Source organism: Leptidea sinapis, chromosome Z (assembly GCF_905404315.1).
Source record: "Leptidea sinapis chromosome Z, ilLepSina1.1, whole genome shotgun sequence".
NCBI lineage: Eukaryota > Metazoa > Arthropoda > Insecta > Lepidoptera > Pieridae > Leptidea > Leptidea sinapis.
This window is the reverse complement of record NC_066312.1, coordinates 34958661-34975577: the sequence shown is the minus strand read 5'-3', so window position 1 is coordinate 34975577 and position 16917 is coordinate 34958661. Positions and strand designations below refer to the sequence as shown.

Here is a 16917-nt window from a genome sequence, read left to right as displayed (position 1 = left end):
TATACTTGTAATACTTCAAAATGCTCAAGATTGTATCGAAGAGCAAGTTCCTGATGGATAGGTAATCCTTTATTATTATTATTATTATATGGAGAGGTGTTTAATTTAGGCCTTTGATTTTATAGTACTTGAGGACACTTTATAAACAACTCAAAATAGCTCATTAATTAAACACACGAATCCCATGAAGCGACACGCGGTGTTCTCGTCGTGATCGTTTAAATGTAATTAATAAAGGGAAAGGTTACCGATATGTATCGGGTGACGGGTGACACCCACGCGCACCCTTTTTGACAAGCTGGTGAAAGTACTGGCGCTGATGCTGTGAACAGATATCAAGGTATAGCTTTGATACATTGATTAACATCAAATCAAAGACTCTTATTTTAACCGCATATCCATTTCCCCAAGCAGTTCAAGCCATTTTGAACCCCCTATAAATTTCCTTGTTCTTTCTTTTATAAAGTGCGCAAATTTTTGGGAAATACAAAATAATATAAATAATAATATGCAACGCGACCTCATTGGTCGGAGAGAATTAGAAGTTAAAGACAAACACAATTAAATTATTATTCTATTATAGTGTTTGTATATTTATACGTTGGTCTAGATAGAGCCTCGTGCTGTTAGGGAACGCATGACAGAAGGCTAGGCTTATTACTTTAGTGTGCACGACAGCTACGTTTTAATCGCGATACATAATAAAATACAAAACAATACATATTTATTAAACTCAATTAACCACTCAACAGTTTAAAAATTAACAATAGTAATAAGTGCGAAAAGTTTTTGTAAGATACATTTGATTGGAATCAATCAAGTCCTATTTCCAATGTCAGTGCTTCAGAGTCATAGAACCGAAGCGTCACAAGTCACACAGCGTATGTGCGGAGTCTATAAATAGTTAATGTATGCGACATTGACACAGCTGTCTGCGAGATGCTAATGAACACAGATTGTTAATGGACTTGATACTCCGCCGCCCAAATTACATTTTGTTACGGAATACGTTCAACTTAAAGACTTTCAATATACGTTTTTATGGAAGAGGCGGACAAACGAGCGCCCACATTCTCTTCAACTCAACACCAGAGATATCACAGGAGCGTTGCCGGCGTTTAAGGAAAGTGTACGCGCTTTTTTTGATTATATCCATGTCGTATCGTCCTGGAAACAGCGCACAAGGAAGCACATTCTACAGCTTTATTGTACGTGGAAGAAAGAAATAGTTCCTTGAAAACCGCACGTGAAGGAAAGCTCTACAAAGAGATGCTGGGGATGATGTCCTAATTTGTGGCGTATCGTGCGTAGGTGAAATTCGGAGGCAGGAGGCAAGTGAAACAGCTCCGGAAAACTCCCCGTGATAATAGCTACGCGGCGCCAAGTGATCTAGCTGTCCACAGAACACTGCGTCTCCGGCAATTCGAGCTGCTCTGCGTTGCACGCAGTCAAATGGATCGAGCTGATTCTGTTGTGCGCTTGACTAGAGATAAGCAATACGCCATATGTGGTCGGATCTGCGTTTAGTGGTCTGGCTTGAAGTATTGACGTGCTCTATTTTTGACGCCCTGCTTCAAAGCCAATTTAGCTTTGCCATCCAGATGACCACGGAATTGGCAATCGCTCAATGATTTCCCGAGAGAGACCTGCATGGTCCGTGTATACGGCATCACCAGTGCTGTCGTCTGCATAGCAACGCATGTTGGAGGTGTCCAACATATCATTGATATGATAATGATATTGATATGCAGAAGAAACACTAAAAGAGCGTGCGAGTGAAAAGAATATCTCTAACGAAGATACAACAAGATAGAAAAAGGAAAGGAAATCTATAGTTACTGTAACCAATTTTGATTGAAAACTCATAAACAGTCAGGCACGCTTGAAATTATTGCATTATTTATTATACACCACTGGCACACATTGCCAAATCTAAATTGATCATGCATTATCGAGCTGTGAGGTCGTCTACACGCTAGTATATGTTTTATAGTCTATGATGCTACTTAACTGCCAACAGCCGTGTGTCACCTGTCAGATAGTGCTAATTGATATTCTGATGTAGTCATCAATGGCGCTAAAAGGGTTTTAAGGTATCATCTTGTTTATCACCTCTGTTATTTTCCCGCGGTTTATCTTAGCTTTGATGGCTTTGCTGTTTTGACAAGCCCATTAGTCTATCGTAATTATCATCAAGATTGGAATGACTGCTCTTGCCCACCTGATTACAACATCTACCAACAGAGGAGCTAAAAAGGCAAAAGGCATATAAAGCATTAATTATTTTCTCAAAATTGATTCCCTTAGAATTCTTTTGATGTTATTTCTAATATACTAGACACTACTACCGTTAAAGATTCTAAATAAAACTCAGGGACTTCGGGGCCTTCAAGTAAAGAGCACCTAAATGGCTATAAGGCCACCAGAGTTATGAAGTGTCTGAGCTGGTCGCGCCACCAAATTGTTTGCGAACACCAGGTGTACTAGTAACTCCCTATAGAGCTGTATATATATTGTAAGTAGCGGCGACTGGTTGCGCCACTGTGGTATCCCGGTCAAATATAGCCATAAAGGTCGGTAACGTATCTCTTGACCCCTGGTATTGCGGATATCCATGCCCGTTTGCCCCTTTTTATATAAAAACAAACAATAGTAGCCTTTTTTGTTTATTTACGACTTTATGTTAGTTTGATCTGTATGTATCTGTACGCATGGATTACTAGAAATACAAAATATCAAAACTTGTAAAATATAACGGAAGAAATTGAGTCTTTTAATATATAAAGACTACTTTTAATGCTGTTACGGGACTAAAAAACAAAATAAAATATAGTTTTAAAAACAAAACAGAAAACTTGTTTTTACGTATTAACTTACATTTACTATAATTGACTTACTCGTGTATGCATTGAGTATTTTTGTTTCATCACTCCTAATATTGTAATTGAAATTATTTGTAAAACGATGAAGCTGTAAAGGTTGATATACAAGAGTGGCAATGAGTTTCTTGTGACTTCTTCTCATTAAATCTCTAAAACCTTTTCCGAAATGGTGGTAAATGTAAAAAGAAAAGAAAAGTTTTGACATCCATAAGTTTCATTTCCTTGACTGACGTTTACTGCATGTCTAAAGTGATTTTTATTTGAATGATTTGATTTAAACGCAACGAACTCGCTTATTATTTAAACAGACAAACAAATGTATATAAACTATTTTGGTGTAAGTCCATGGGAATTTTAAATTTAATCATTCATCTGCTTATATTTATAACGGAGACTTGCATTTCATTTATATGTAAGTAAAGATTAGATAATTTGAAGATAACCCAAACTACCGTAATCTGATTATAAAGTGTACACATACGCCCCAGGCGAGACTGTAACATGTAATTTACTTAATGGGTACAACATGAACGAAACACGAGAAATGTAATATCGGCCCACCACCGTCTGTTCTCTCGAGCATTCGTGTCCTAGTTTAAAACCGACTAGTTTATTAGCTGTGTTGCGAACAGGCCGCTGGTCTCATCAATCTGAACTTTGTTACAAATTGCAACTAAAACAACTCTTTTTGTGTATAGAAAATGTTAAAAAAAAAAAAAACGGCTGGATCACTTGGCGTTGCGTAGAGACGTCGCTTCATTGTGTGTCTTCTACCGCATTTATCACGGGGAGTGTTCCGAAGAGCTGTTTTACCTAATTCCTGCCGCCGAATTCCACCTTCGCACGACACGCCACAAGTTAGGATATCATCCTCACCATCTGGATGTGTGGCGGTCCTCCACAGTGCGGTTTACAAGGAGCTTTCTTCCACGTACTACAAAGCTGTGGAATGAACTTCCTTGTGCGGTGTTTCCGGGACGATACGACATGGGTACCTTCAAAAAAAGCGCGTACACCTTCCTTAAAGGCCGGCAACGCTCCTGTGATTCCTCTGGTGTTGCAAGAGAGTATGGGCGGCGGTGATCACTTAACAACAGCTGACCCGTACGCTCGTTTGTCCTCCTATTTCATAAAAAATAAAAAATAAAATGTTATAAATTTTGTTCCACTCTTTAGATCTCATTTTAAGAATGTCATTCGTCAGTGATGTTAGATTTTGGCATAGTGAATATTGTCAATATTACAGAAGTATAGTACAAAATAAATAATTTAATTTGATCTGGTATTGCTTACGTTATTATTATTGGATGCAAATAAGAGTCAGATGACGAAAAGTACTAAACTATCGGAGAGGTTGTTTTTCTCCGCTATTGCTTAATGGAAAAGTTAAATCTTTAAAGTTATATCTTAAGAAATTTATGATTTGTGGTCGAAATGCGTGGTTTTTTAGTGTTTGGGTGCGAATAACGGTCTCGTGTGGCTTCACTTCTGAAAAATTCACTGAAAACGTGTTTATGTAGAACAGAGTTAGGTCATCGTGGTCGTATTCATAAAACAGACGTAACTTCCATGGGTCATGCACCCATAAAGATGGGCTGGGAGTTTCTTATCAGTTCTTCCTCCCATGCCGAAGCCCCCGAAAACGAACTGATGGAGGTTCAGGACGTTTTCCAAGTGTTGTTGCAACATGTTATTGATACTCAAATGATAATGAATTACTCAATGGTATATTATAGTATAACTATGCTATCGTCACGTTTATAAATTTACATTTTTACAAAGCTACATAATATCTGGAACACAAATTACTTAAACCAATGATTTTACTAAGTAATTAGAGTATAATGCTCATCGCGTTTAACGCCCGTAATGTTTTCGAATCGTAAGCTAGATATTATTAAAAATGAAACTGTTGAGAGTGACCTGGTTACAGTTGCGTCCCCGGCGTAGGACAAAGGAACGATGGTACAAAAGAGTGCAAATAACGGGCGCTCACTTACTTGGGCGCCTGCGAATGTTTCACGTGTCAACTACGCCGTCCTAGTAATGAATGGAACTGAATTAAATATGTATCAGAGTAGCCCACTTGGAGATTTGTGTGAAATTCTGTAGAACTCTTTTTCTCGCCAGATTTTGACAGACGTGGCTTAGTTTAATTGAGTCGTATCATATTATTAGTTGAGCTAAAAAGTTTCCTTTACGAAAACGTATTCATGAAACTTTTAATTCTTTAGCGCCAATAAGACGATATTGTTTATTCGTTTGCATAATGGTTTGCATTAAGGTTTGGTTTTGGAAAGCCTATCTGTTTTCTACAAGTTCTGTTAATATTTAAAAAAATACCACAATAATTTTGTTTCAGAACTGTCGTTATTAAAAAGACCTTTAATTTGGAGAGCAAATTTCGATCATTGCATTGATCAGTGATCTTGCTAACCTACTATTTATTGTTAAGTGTTTTTTCGTATGAGAGGAGAAAATTATTAAAAAAGCCATTAAAGCAGTGAAAATTTTCATAGTGTTTGATGATGTGGGACTTTTACGCACGATAATATCTATCAGATACGGGACCGTAACTACTTTGTGGCATCAGTACAGTATCAGTAGTCTCGAGCTCCAAACGTGCAACATTAAAGTCTACAATTTAGTGGTAAAACGTGGTAGTATGTAACAACATAAGTGGTAGTATGTATAAAAAATAATATTCCGAATATGTTCAGAAGAAATCTAGTTGAAATTAGCTATTCTCGATCGTACATTAGATTCGGAATCTTGATATCAGATATATTTACTCAGTTGTATAGTTTAATGATCAGACAGTGGGACGCCAGCGTAACTCGTTGTATGCAAATTATATTTCGAGATATTTGCAATGTCAGCTACAGGCTACCACTAAACGTACCACAATTGGGTCACTTCTTACCGCACTGTAGACACTGGCTTAATGTTGTTTTCCTTTACAGCGATGTAATGTAAAGTGGAAATGGGCGAAGAAATGTCATTGTTAATTTCACTTGCTTTAACTGTGGGGTGAAAATATATGTGGAACGAGTTTTTTTGCGCGGTGTATCCAATACTACATAGGTACCTTTAAAAAATGCATACATCTACAATTGTTCTGATGCTGGAGACAGCACGGGCGAGCGTGATCGTTTTAAATACCAATACACGCTTCAGCAATTAATTCACTGAAAAAACTCGTAAAGGAGAATGCCCATTTGCCGCCTAGATTTTTCTCATTCATCAAAATGAAATTAATATATTAATTATTAGTTTAATTTTTGCCATCGTCTCGCCATCGAAATCAATGATTTGAATAGGAGATTCAATTTAAAATAAATTAAATATTTTATAATTTTTTCTGTAAATTGCGGTGACGGAAATAAATCAATTTGAGTGTTGCGGTTTAGCAAATGATTATAATTTAGGTACTATTGACATTTATTGATTCGAACCCATGTTTTGTATTTGAATCTATTTTGGTATGATCACATAATCTGAAACCAGTCTCGTAAAAGTCTTTTTTAGGTAATCGAAACTAACTAAAAATCTTAATTTTTATCCTTATAAGCCCTCATCCCACATTATGTGCAGTCGGCAACCCAAGTGTGACTCCCAAATTAAAATATTATAATATCGAATTTTTATTTATGACAGTAGGAGATGATACGAGTAGGACGTTCAGCTGATGGTAATTGATACGCCCCGCCTATTACAATGCAGTTCATTAATACTATAATATCATTGACATAAACTAGTAATTACCTGGACGTTATCCGAATTGCTTTGATTTTGAGGATATGTTACATTTAATCAAATAACATCAAAACACGGGTTTTGATTTCAATAATGATAACTGGGGGGTAGTCAGTGGATGTTTACGTATCATCTAAAAGAACTTTGAATTTGATGCAAGTCTAGGCTGCGGTTGATACATTTTTCGTTCAATCTCCTTTCAGGTTTTTATATTTGACTACTCAAACAAACATACCGAGACAAATACCGAGAGACGAAAGCTTTGAATTAAACGCTCTATTAGCGTCAACATATGAAAGAATTCTGAGATTTTAAAATATGTCTACTACTTGGGCTATAATATCTACAGCTCTATCAACAATTAAACTGTGGCGGTATGAAGTTAAGATATGTTATTTTCTGCATTAAAATGACAAGAAACGATATTTTGTCTTTGATGAGATCTAACCATGTAATTAATATTTTTTTTTTCGCTAATCTATGCGAATAACAACACGTAATAGGTGAATGCAAGAATATAATATAATTATAATTTTATCATTATCCTAATAATCTTTCACGTTAACAAGAGTATATATTATAAAGACCACACCGTACTATATCGCCTGCAAAAAAAATGCAAGGCATTCGTCCCTAGCATATGCGTACGCTTTTTATATTTGTGTTTTTTTGTTAGTGCGAGTGTTCGGTATTGTAACACGATAACCCTAAGCAATACGATTAGTTCTGTGTCGAATAGTTTTTCATGCGACACTCATGACCACTGAGTATATTACATGACATGTATTGAGTAGAAGTTATGTTGCATTATAATAAAATTTGATCGAACGTTTTCTTTCAAATACTTTTCCAGCTTACGTTCTCGCTGTAACTTTATTTATGATACTTCTTCCACTTCTACTGTATTTATAACTCATTAGTTTCTTTTCTTAATAATTTATTTATATTATTATTTTTCATATTTAATAAGTTCAATTGTTTGCAAATAAAATTGTTAAATGATGAAGCTGTAAATATTGATTTCAAATATTATCGTCAGTGAATGTCTAGCCACTTCTAATTAAAGAAATTTAAAACCTAGGTTATAAATAGCGCGGCAGCGTTGCCCCATAGCAATATACTATAGGACATAATACTGTGGAAATAACTAAAGTAAGCTAGTCGCGCCGTATCCTATTTCAGATAATTGTCTAATCTTTGTAACCGCGTATGATGCAGAACTAAGTCTGTTCACCAATCCTGCAATATGGGGACCCCATTGTAATTTGGAATCCAGAGTAACGCCAAAAAATATAGCAGATTCCACTGGTTTTATCACCACTCGGTATAACATAACACTTGCATCTACATTATTGACATTTGGTACGATAAATTTTACATATTTCGATTTGTGTTGCTATCTAATATAAGTTATCACCGCTAAACCAGTACACCATGTCAGATAGAATATCGTTTACTTCTTTATACATAACTTGGTTTCTTATCACTTTAAATATCAGTGAAGTGTCATCCGCAAACAATACTACCTTATGTTATATTCTATAAGATTAGGAAGATCATTTATAGGAGAGGATAAGCCTGCCATTCACGTCGACCTTCTGAATTCTATTATTAAGATACGAAGTCAGGAGATCGAGCGCAGTTCCTTTTATGACATCGTGACATAGCTTCCTGACCACCATTGCATGTTGAACACAATCAAAAGCCTTAGATTAATCACAGAAACTACCAAGAGCATTCTACGATTCCTCCCAGCATGAAAAATATTCTTGATTAGTTCAACACCTGCATCCGTTGTTGAGCATAATATGTTGGAGTTACTCTGTAGAAACCAGGTGCTACCTATATTGTGAGCAATTGCAAATCTTCAACTACGTCGTATAATATTATTTAATGGAAACTGGACGTATAATTAGTTTCTAGAGCGTATTGTCTAAACCGAGTTAGTCCACAATTTAAATATGGCGTATTGTGTAATTCAGAGCGATCCCGAGGTAAACCCACAAAGGTGGCGTAATAAAGGATTTGTCTGCATACCGGGCGCCGGTTGGTGCTGCGATTACTGCCCGGTATTGAGGTGACACAGTTTTCTGTTGTTTAACGTTTTCACTACTTTCGTGTTATTGTGCTTTGGAACAAATTGTGGAGTTTACGAGGCCAACTTTATCCCCGCTGAAAATGTAATGACACTAAAATGAAAAGTGTATTAAGGTCGGGTTCCTTACAAGCGGATGGAAGGTGCAAGCTAGATGACGGTGGATGAAATTACCAGAACCTTTCAAGATTGTCCACCGATGGGGTGTTATGGTTTACTTCAGTTTAGCTCGTTGTATGTAGATGACATTACAAGTAAATTACTAGAAGTAGACGTATATATCAACTTTTCTCTTACAATAGTCGATGTGTTGTGTGGCGAGTATTTAATGTATGTGTATAATACATCGTGTCGCTACAAAGGCGACATTAAACGTACGCACGGGTAGAAGTACCTACTTAACCAAAACTGAACCGTAATCATACTGAATTATTAAAGTAAAAAAATTGAAATTATGTGGCATGACATGAACTTTGGTAAACAATTACATATTGAACTTATGTCATCGTCTTTCTTTTCTTCCTTCCTACCTGTAACATCCCCTTTCGGTTCAATATGGGCAGATTCTATCATGTCGTGTAAATGTTCTTCGTTTCATGGTTTCGTTTTCTGAGGTATTTAATTCTTTAGTGACAGAAAATATTCAATTACATTATGACAATTTGTTTTAAGTTAATAGAATCCTGGGGTGTAGAATACTGAATGTTCTTTAGAAGTCCATTAAAATTATAATGCTTGGAACTCATAACGAGTCAATGGCGGTCATAAAATTATCGTTCAGAAAGGTTTAATAATTTACTCAGAACTCTATTTAAAGAAAGATTTAGTTATAGTATTTCTAGGTCTTTAATCTATTTTGGTACGTGTTATTCTTTCATACCAGTCGTGAAGTCTGCGCGTCTCGGACTTAGCACGTAAATATATCAAGGTTAAAATTAAACTGTGGCCAAGCAGTCTTATGACAAAATAATGAAGAGTTAGGATAGTGACTGTCTGGACAAAACTCAGCACAACACATGTGCTCTCATACTGGCCTGCAAAAGTAAGTATCACACTTTTCAAATTATTTTTTTTTCTTAACTATAGAAGGTAGAGATTTAAGATTAAAAACGTTTTGTTGCAAATTTTATAGGCTTTAATTCTTAGAAACTAAAATTATACATTAGTAACATTTTTAACTTAAAAAAGATAAAACAATGAAAATAGACATTTTTAGTTTAGTGTAAAAAAATTCAACTTAAATGTAATTTAATTCTTAATAACTGGTATTGCCTCCTCGAGCTCTGATTACAGCTTCGAGCCGGTTTGGCATACTGAACACTAGGTTTCGGAGCCGATGTTGGGGAATATTCTCCCATTCTTCTACCAGAGCCTGCTTTAGTGCCCTGAGGGTAGTAGGTGGTGGTCTGCGATTTCTGACTAGCCTCCCAAGCTCATCCCAGGCGTGTTCAATCGGGTTGAGATCAGACCTTTTCTTGATGGCCAAGCCATCACGCTGATACTGACCTCCTGAATATACTCTTGTACGATATGAGCCGTGTGTGGCCGGGCATTATCATGCATCAGCATCGAACCATCACCCATATTTGCTAAATACGGCCCTGCATACTTATAGAGAATCTCTTGAGCATATCTTTGCCCAGTAAGAGTGCCATTTTCTATGGCTACTAGCTCTGTGCGACCTTCTGAAGATATGCCAGCCCATACATGTACACTGCCTCCACCGTATTGGACTCTTTCTGAGATGCAGGCTTGAAGGTATCGCTCACCAGGTCGCCTGTAAACACTTCGCCTTCCATCAGAAGTGTAAAGGGAGAATGGAGACTCATCTGCAAACAAAATTCTTGACCATTCTTCTGCATCCCACTGCATGTGTTTACGGGCGTATCGCAGTCTCGCTACTCGATGCTGTCTCTCAAGTTTTGGGCCACTCGCTGGTCTTCGGGGTTTCAAATTTGCTTCAGCAAGTCTTCTTCTCACTGTACTGTCACTAATGTAGTTCCTCCGGGTCTGAAGTAGCTGGTGCTGGACTTCAACTGCATTTTGGTGGCGATTTCTTAACACAGTGGAAATAATATAACGATCTTCTCGGGCACTGGTACACCTGGGTCTGCCATTGCAAGGTCTCCTCAGATGGTGTCCAGTCTCTTCGTACCTTCGCTTTACCTTCTGGACCGTTCGTACCGTCACACCCACCATTCTTGCAGTGCGACGCATACTGATGCCTAGTTCCAGAAAAGCCATGATCCTAGCACATTCTTCAACTGAAAGAGGCATGATAAATAAATGTTATGTGCTTTTTAGCATACATTTTTAAAACAAGACCCATCGATCTTGAAAAAAATTTAAAACAGAAAGAAAAATGTGAATGGTAAAATTGTAATTCGGAAACGTCCACTTTGAAAAAGGAATGGTTTTGTTTTTGAAGTTTTTTTTCAGCCAATTCTTAAAAGAAGGTTACCGACTATAAAGTTTTTAAGTACAAAATTAAATTCTCTTTGGAGTCTTTTTTATTTCGAAAGTATATCTTGTGAACTTAAAACGTTATCCCAATTTTAAAACTGTGATACTTACTTTTGAAGGCCAGTGTATATCTATTATACTACTTACTATTATGTGAGATCGGTAGCGTTACTACCAGAAGTGTACGGCTAATTACTGTTTGGTAGATATGCGCTCTAAATTAGTTTTTTTTAAATTGACTACCAAAGCAATGGGATTCTAAGATGATGTATACAGGATGTCCCAAAGTTATGGGACATGAAGGGAAAGTACCTTAAATATCGTAGATAGGGTATTTTACTGAAAGAAGATTTTATGTTATTTTTAAAAGTAAGTAATTCTGCATTCAAAGATTTTCTAAAAATTACTTCGTTCGATTCCCAGACGATCTTTGAATGCAGAATTACTAACTTTTAAAAATAACATAAAGTCTTCTTTCAGTAAAATACGCTATCTACGATATTTAAGGTACTTTCCCTTCATGTCCCATAACTTTGGGACACCCTGTATATTCGTAAATGAACGTATTAAACCTCCAGCTTTTGATCTTTAACATTTGTGAATAATGGATCGTTTTCTCTATCGTTTTTTTATCACGCTGGTAGTGTTTAATTTTATTATACGTAAATACATAATATCTATACATACTAGGTAGGGCTGTTTATTCCTTTGTTAATACAGCGCAAAATATTGAACTGGTCGGAATAATACTTAAACCATAAGATACAGCGTGGTTGGGAGAATGTTTTAGTACAATATATAATGATTACTTATACGGAACCTATTATTTTTTTTGACTTAGAAATACCTAAATATTCGTAATTCAAATAATTCAGTCAATAACATTTCATTAGATATGACAATATTTACTATTATTATATTATAATGTAAGTAAGTAAGTTTAAAAAAAGCGCTTAGAATGGGCAACGCATTGATGCTGTGAGGCGAACTTGTTAATAGAAATCTGTGATAGTGGTGATTTCAACACAAGGAACAAACGTCAACTTGTAATGCCTACTATTCGGTTAATCGAGTTAGTAAGTCTATATCTCTGCGATATACATGTTTTTACAACATGATTAAAAACTTTATTTTTACATCCAAATAAGTAATATTCAGTAAATCTGAAATCCCGAGTTGAAACGACCTTATTAGCAACTATTACTGGTCCTTCGAGTCGGATTTTAGGCAGTTCGGGTAAATGGGGGTTCGGAAATAGATAACCGTGGCTCCTGTTTGTTGAACTCAATGCGAAGGCTCAAGAGGCCAGAGCTTATGTAAGGTTAAATTGAATTTGCTTCAGACTCTCTTAGGTCGAGTTTTGTGCTCTATTTTTTGCTCTGATTGGAAAATATACTTCGAAATTTATGTGTTGATTTTCATTTACAGCATATATTACTCAAAGAAGATTGAAACAGCATGGTGTGACTTATATTTCAAAATAAGTACCAGACCTGACAGCAGACTCTTTGTTGGTTGGTTATTTTGACAATTCACGGTATTTTTCGGTGTTTGTTAGTTGGGCATGTTGTATATAGGACTCCATTAAAACCTGCGTGTATGTAGCAGCAGCCAATGCTTAATGTACTTCTATTATCTTCAATAATTTGTGTAATTTTATGCTTTGTGTACGTACGTCATATGAATACACAATGTGTAATTGTTTTTTTTTCAAAGAAAATAAGAAATATAGGGAAGTATGCATATCAAAATAGAAGTCGATTTTGTAGTAATGTTCGCATGGAGGTTATTACGCAAGCATTAAGAGCACAACAAACAACTGATACTCAAATGTAAGCCGGCAATGGAAAGGTTCAATATCGAGGTCGAGTTGCTCGTACATTAAAAATGTGTTTAAATGATATGATGACAGAAGCAAAATCAAATCCCAGTTTTACGGCTTAAGTTTCTGGAATAACGTGTTTTTGGCTGAATAGTTTTGTTGCCAAGAAATGACAACTGGTTAAATAACAGACATTACCTAGATTCGGGAAAAACTACAACACTGGATCACACAAACCCACACACACACACACACACACACAACCACATTGAATGATAACATGAAAACATCTTTGGTGTTACAAAAAAAAACTGTATTACCCGGTTAAATTGAAAATGCTCTGTTTACTCTCACTTAATAAAACATTTGTAATATCAAAGTACGAGATGACGAAATACATTTAACTGGGAGCTATAATTAAGTAAGTCATAAGACTTGCTTTTGCTCCTCGAATTCATTCGCATACAATGGAAGGTTGCAACTTTGAAATTCTATAGAGATTTTATTGTTCCTACGCCCTTTTATTATGTCGACCTCTTTAAAAGAATCTGAGTTTTTATGACAAAGCCTTTCGACGAAGAAACTGAATTGGCTGCTTGTATAAATAATTTATACGTCTAGATAGACTATGACAGCTGTGAGCACGTCGACAAGAAATAGCGGTGAACTGTTAACCTCTATTTTCAGCGACGCATGCACACTAACAAAGTGACTGACCTACCGCGTACTTTATAAACCTGCATAGTTGTCATGCGTTACCTAAGAGGCTCTATTTAGACGAAAAGCGCGTTATTTTGACAGCGTATGAATTATAAAATCTATCGACGTTATTCCATATAGTTAGTTATAAAAGTCATATTATGTTTTTCAAAATTGATTCCTTGAAAATTCTTTCGGAATCAAATGGCGCTCTGGAAGCCAAAAAAGGCGAGGGCCCAGTTTTATTTTTTACGCTCTCTTAATATTATTACATGAATAGGTTAATTTCTGAAGACAATGATAAGATCTTTTATTCTCTCTTTTCACCAGATGCTATGTGATTAACCACGGTACTCATATTTTCGTGTAAGGCCGCAGGAATCACAAGAGATTGTTGATAATATGAATTCAAAAACCGAAAACACATTGGTCTGTGACGGGCGAGGATCGAACCGGGATAGGTCTCCGTGATGACAGTCAACGGTTAAACCTATGTGAATTTAAATGAAATACCACAAAAATATGCTACAGAAAAATCATAATTCGTGAAAGGTGGAAAATGGAACTGCGGACATGATCTTTTGAAACAAACATCCCTGATGAGATCATAAAAGTTTTGCAATTTTACAACTAATATATTATGCAGCGCTGTAGTAGACTGGCGCGTGTCCACTTAACAAGAACTGTTATAGCTTTTGTTGAATACTACTCGAATATTTTATCAGATGATGTGAGTAAAGGGTCATATATCACTGGTGGTTATATGTTTATAGGGTTGTCAGGCAGTATAAGTTCTAATATCCAATATTTTTATTTTTTATGGTGGAGGCCCAACGAGCGTAACCTGATGTTAAGTGATCACTGCTGCCCACATTATCTTGCAACACCAGAGGAATCACAGGAGCATTGCCGGTCTTTTAGAGGCGTACCTGTCATCACATTTCATACTTTGGTTGTAGGAAAGTTCCTTGAAAAGCACATTCTTTAGGAAGGCCAGACATCCAGATATTCCTCATAACTTGAATTACAAGTGCAATGGAGTTATCATGTGCGAAAGAAGCGTTTATTGAAGTATAAACTTCTTTAAGCGTGTTTTTGTTTGTGGATATTAAATTAGATTGAGCTGTCACGCTCGCCTATGTAACGCTCGATCGGGTAAAGTCGTCTTGATTCCACTAATAGCCAAAACACATTGTCGGATTTGGTGCGGCTGCACAATCGGCCGGTCCGGCGTCGTACTCGGTACCGGCCGGAAGGTAATAATAATAATTAAGTTCGGCGGACAATGCGACATACCACCGAATATGGTCCGCTACCAGATCGCGTGTGATGGTTCAGCCGTAACAAATCCGATCATATTGTTTTTAGGTTAGTATTATATTAAGGAGCGCGCTCAGTCAAAGCAAAACAGACCAGTCATTTAAACACAAATTAAAATTAAATATACTAAGTTGAATTTTATTACATGACTACAGGACGAAAATGAAAATTGTTATATTTTGTATTACAATATAGTTATCACAAAGCGAGAAGCCTTGATGAAATTTTCATTTCTGTTGGTTGTTACACACTTTTTTATATTTGAGTATTCCATCGACAGAACTCCGGGTCGCCTCCACTTGATAGTTTAATACTAGTTGAACTGCATGGCTGGGTCGTCCGATGGATATCTGCCACCACAGCTTTATGACAATACACTTGTACTGTTATGTTCCGGTTCGAATGGTGTGAGTTCCGGTGTCATTACCATTGAGGTACTACGTGATAGAGTAGAGTGTAGACGTCTCATCTTGATGGTTTGTACTCACTGACCTCTACTATATACCACTGGACTGGCGGCTGTCAAAGTGCTTGTGTGCCTGTTTGATATTCGCCATTTTGGCGCTGTTGGCCATGTAGCGAGAGTCTGCGGTACTAAAACTAGTGATTACAACCTCAGCGAACATGGATAGGTGATGGGAAACTATTTACAAAAAAAAATGTGAACAAATAACGTTGATTTATAAAGTATAGGTGAATAACACGGAAATTGAACGGAATAATTCAAAATGCAAAAATACTTCAGAGTATTGTACGTTCCTTCGTAGCCATTTGTATAATACGTCAAAATTAATTCTCAGGACGCGCGCGTGTGGCGTTTCGAATAGGCACAAAAAATTTCTGTCAAACATATGACGGCCTGTCCAGTGGTATGTATACAGGTCAGTGTTTGTATTTCGTATCACGACTAGTAGTTAGCTGTACTCAACTCATATAGTATATGCTAAGCGTATGTGTAACATCGAATTATATTCTATCTATCTAACTGATGACGATATGTCATCGCAGAGACAACTGGCAACTTAGTATGTACACATAAAAAAACCTTAGATAATTTTTACGTGACAGCTGTGAAAACGTCAGAAAAAATTGAGGTTGACAGTAAACCTCTATTTTGAGAAGTGCACGCAGATTAAAACAAAGTGACATACTCGTACGTATCGCGAGTGTAAGACGCAGCTTGTCACGCACACTAAGGTAATAAAACTGGCCATTTCATCCAAGAGGCTCTATATAAATGTATAAATTATCTAAGATATAAACACTGTATGAATGCAAATGTCAAAGCGCTTGGTCTTCTGTAATCAAGTAACATTTAAATCCGTCTTTAAGTAGCAGGGTGACTTATAGTCAGTCTGAGTCTGACTCACGGGGGCCTTACGAAGTTACAACTCACGGCACGTTGTGACTGTTACTGGTTGACGCCAATTAACAGGTAGACCATAACATTTTTTCCTACATAAGTTTCGCGGGTTTGTTATTTTGCACGGAACCCTAATTCATTATTGCGCGTGTTTTTTTTTATGATAATAAGGGACGAGAAGAGCATGACGTTCAGCTGATGGTATTTGATACGCCTTGCCCATTACAATACAGTGCCGCTCAGGATATTTCAAAAACCCAAAAATTCTAAACGCCGCGCTTAGCTGTGCTACACAACTGCACTCGTCATCTTGAGACATAAGATGTTAAGTCTCATTTGCCTAGTAATTTCACTAGCTACGGCGACCGAAACACAGTAATTTTTACACATTACTGCTTCACGGCAAAAATAGTGTTGCAAGCGTGTTGCGTGTAGTGTTAAAGCATACGCTTGTCAGTTAAACACAGATTAGCCTTAAAATTTATAAAGGAGGTATAACTGTCGTGTAAATATGTAT

At 36.6% G+C, this 16917-nt stretch overlaps 1 protein-coding gene across 1 annotated transcript in view; it reads left to right on the top strand.

The window, feature by feature from the left end:
* The window catches only part of LOC126978260 (protein tweety-like), a 75755-nt gene that overhangs the window by 38890 nt on the left and 19948 nt on the right, over nucleotides 1-16917 (top strand). The gene's annotated exons all lie outside the window — the stretch shown is intronic.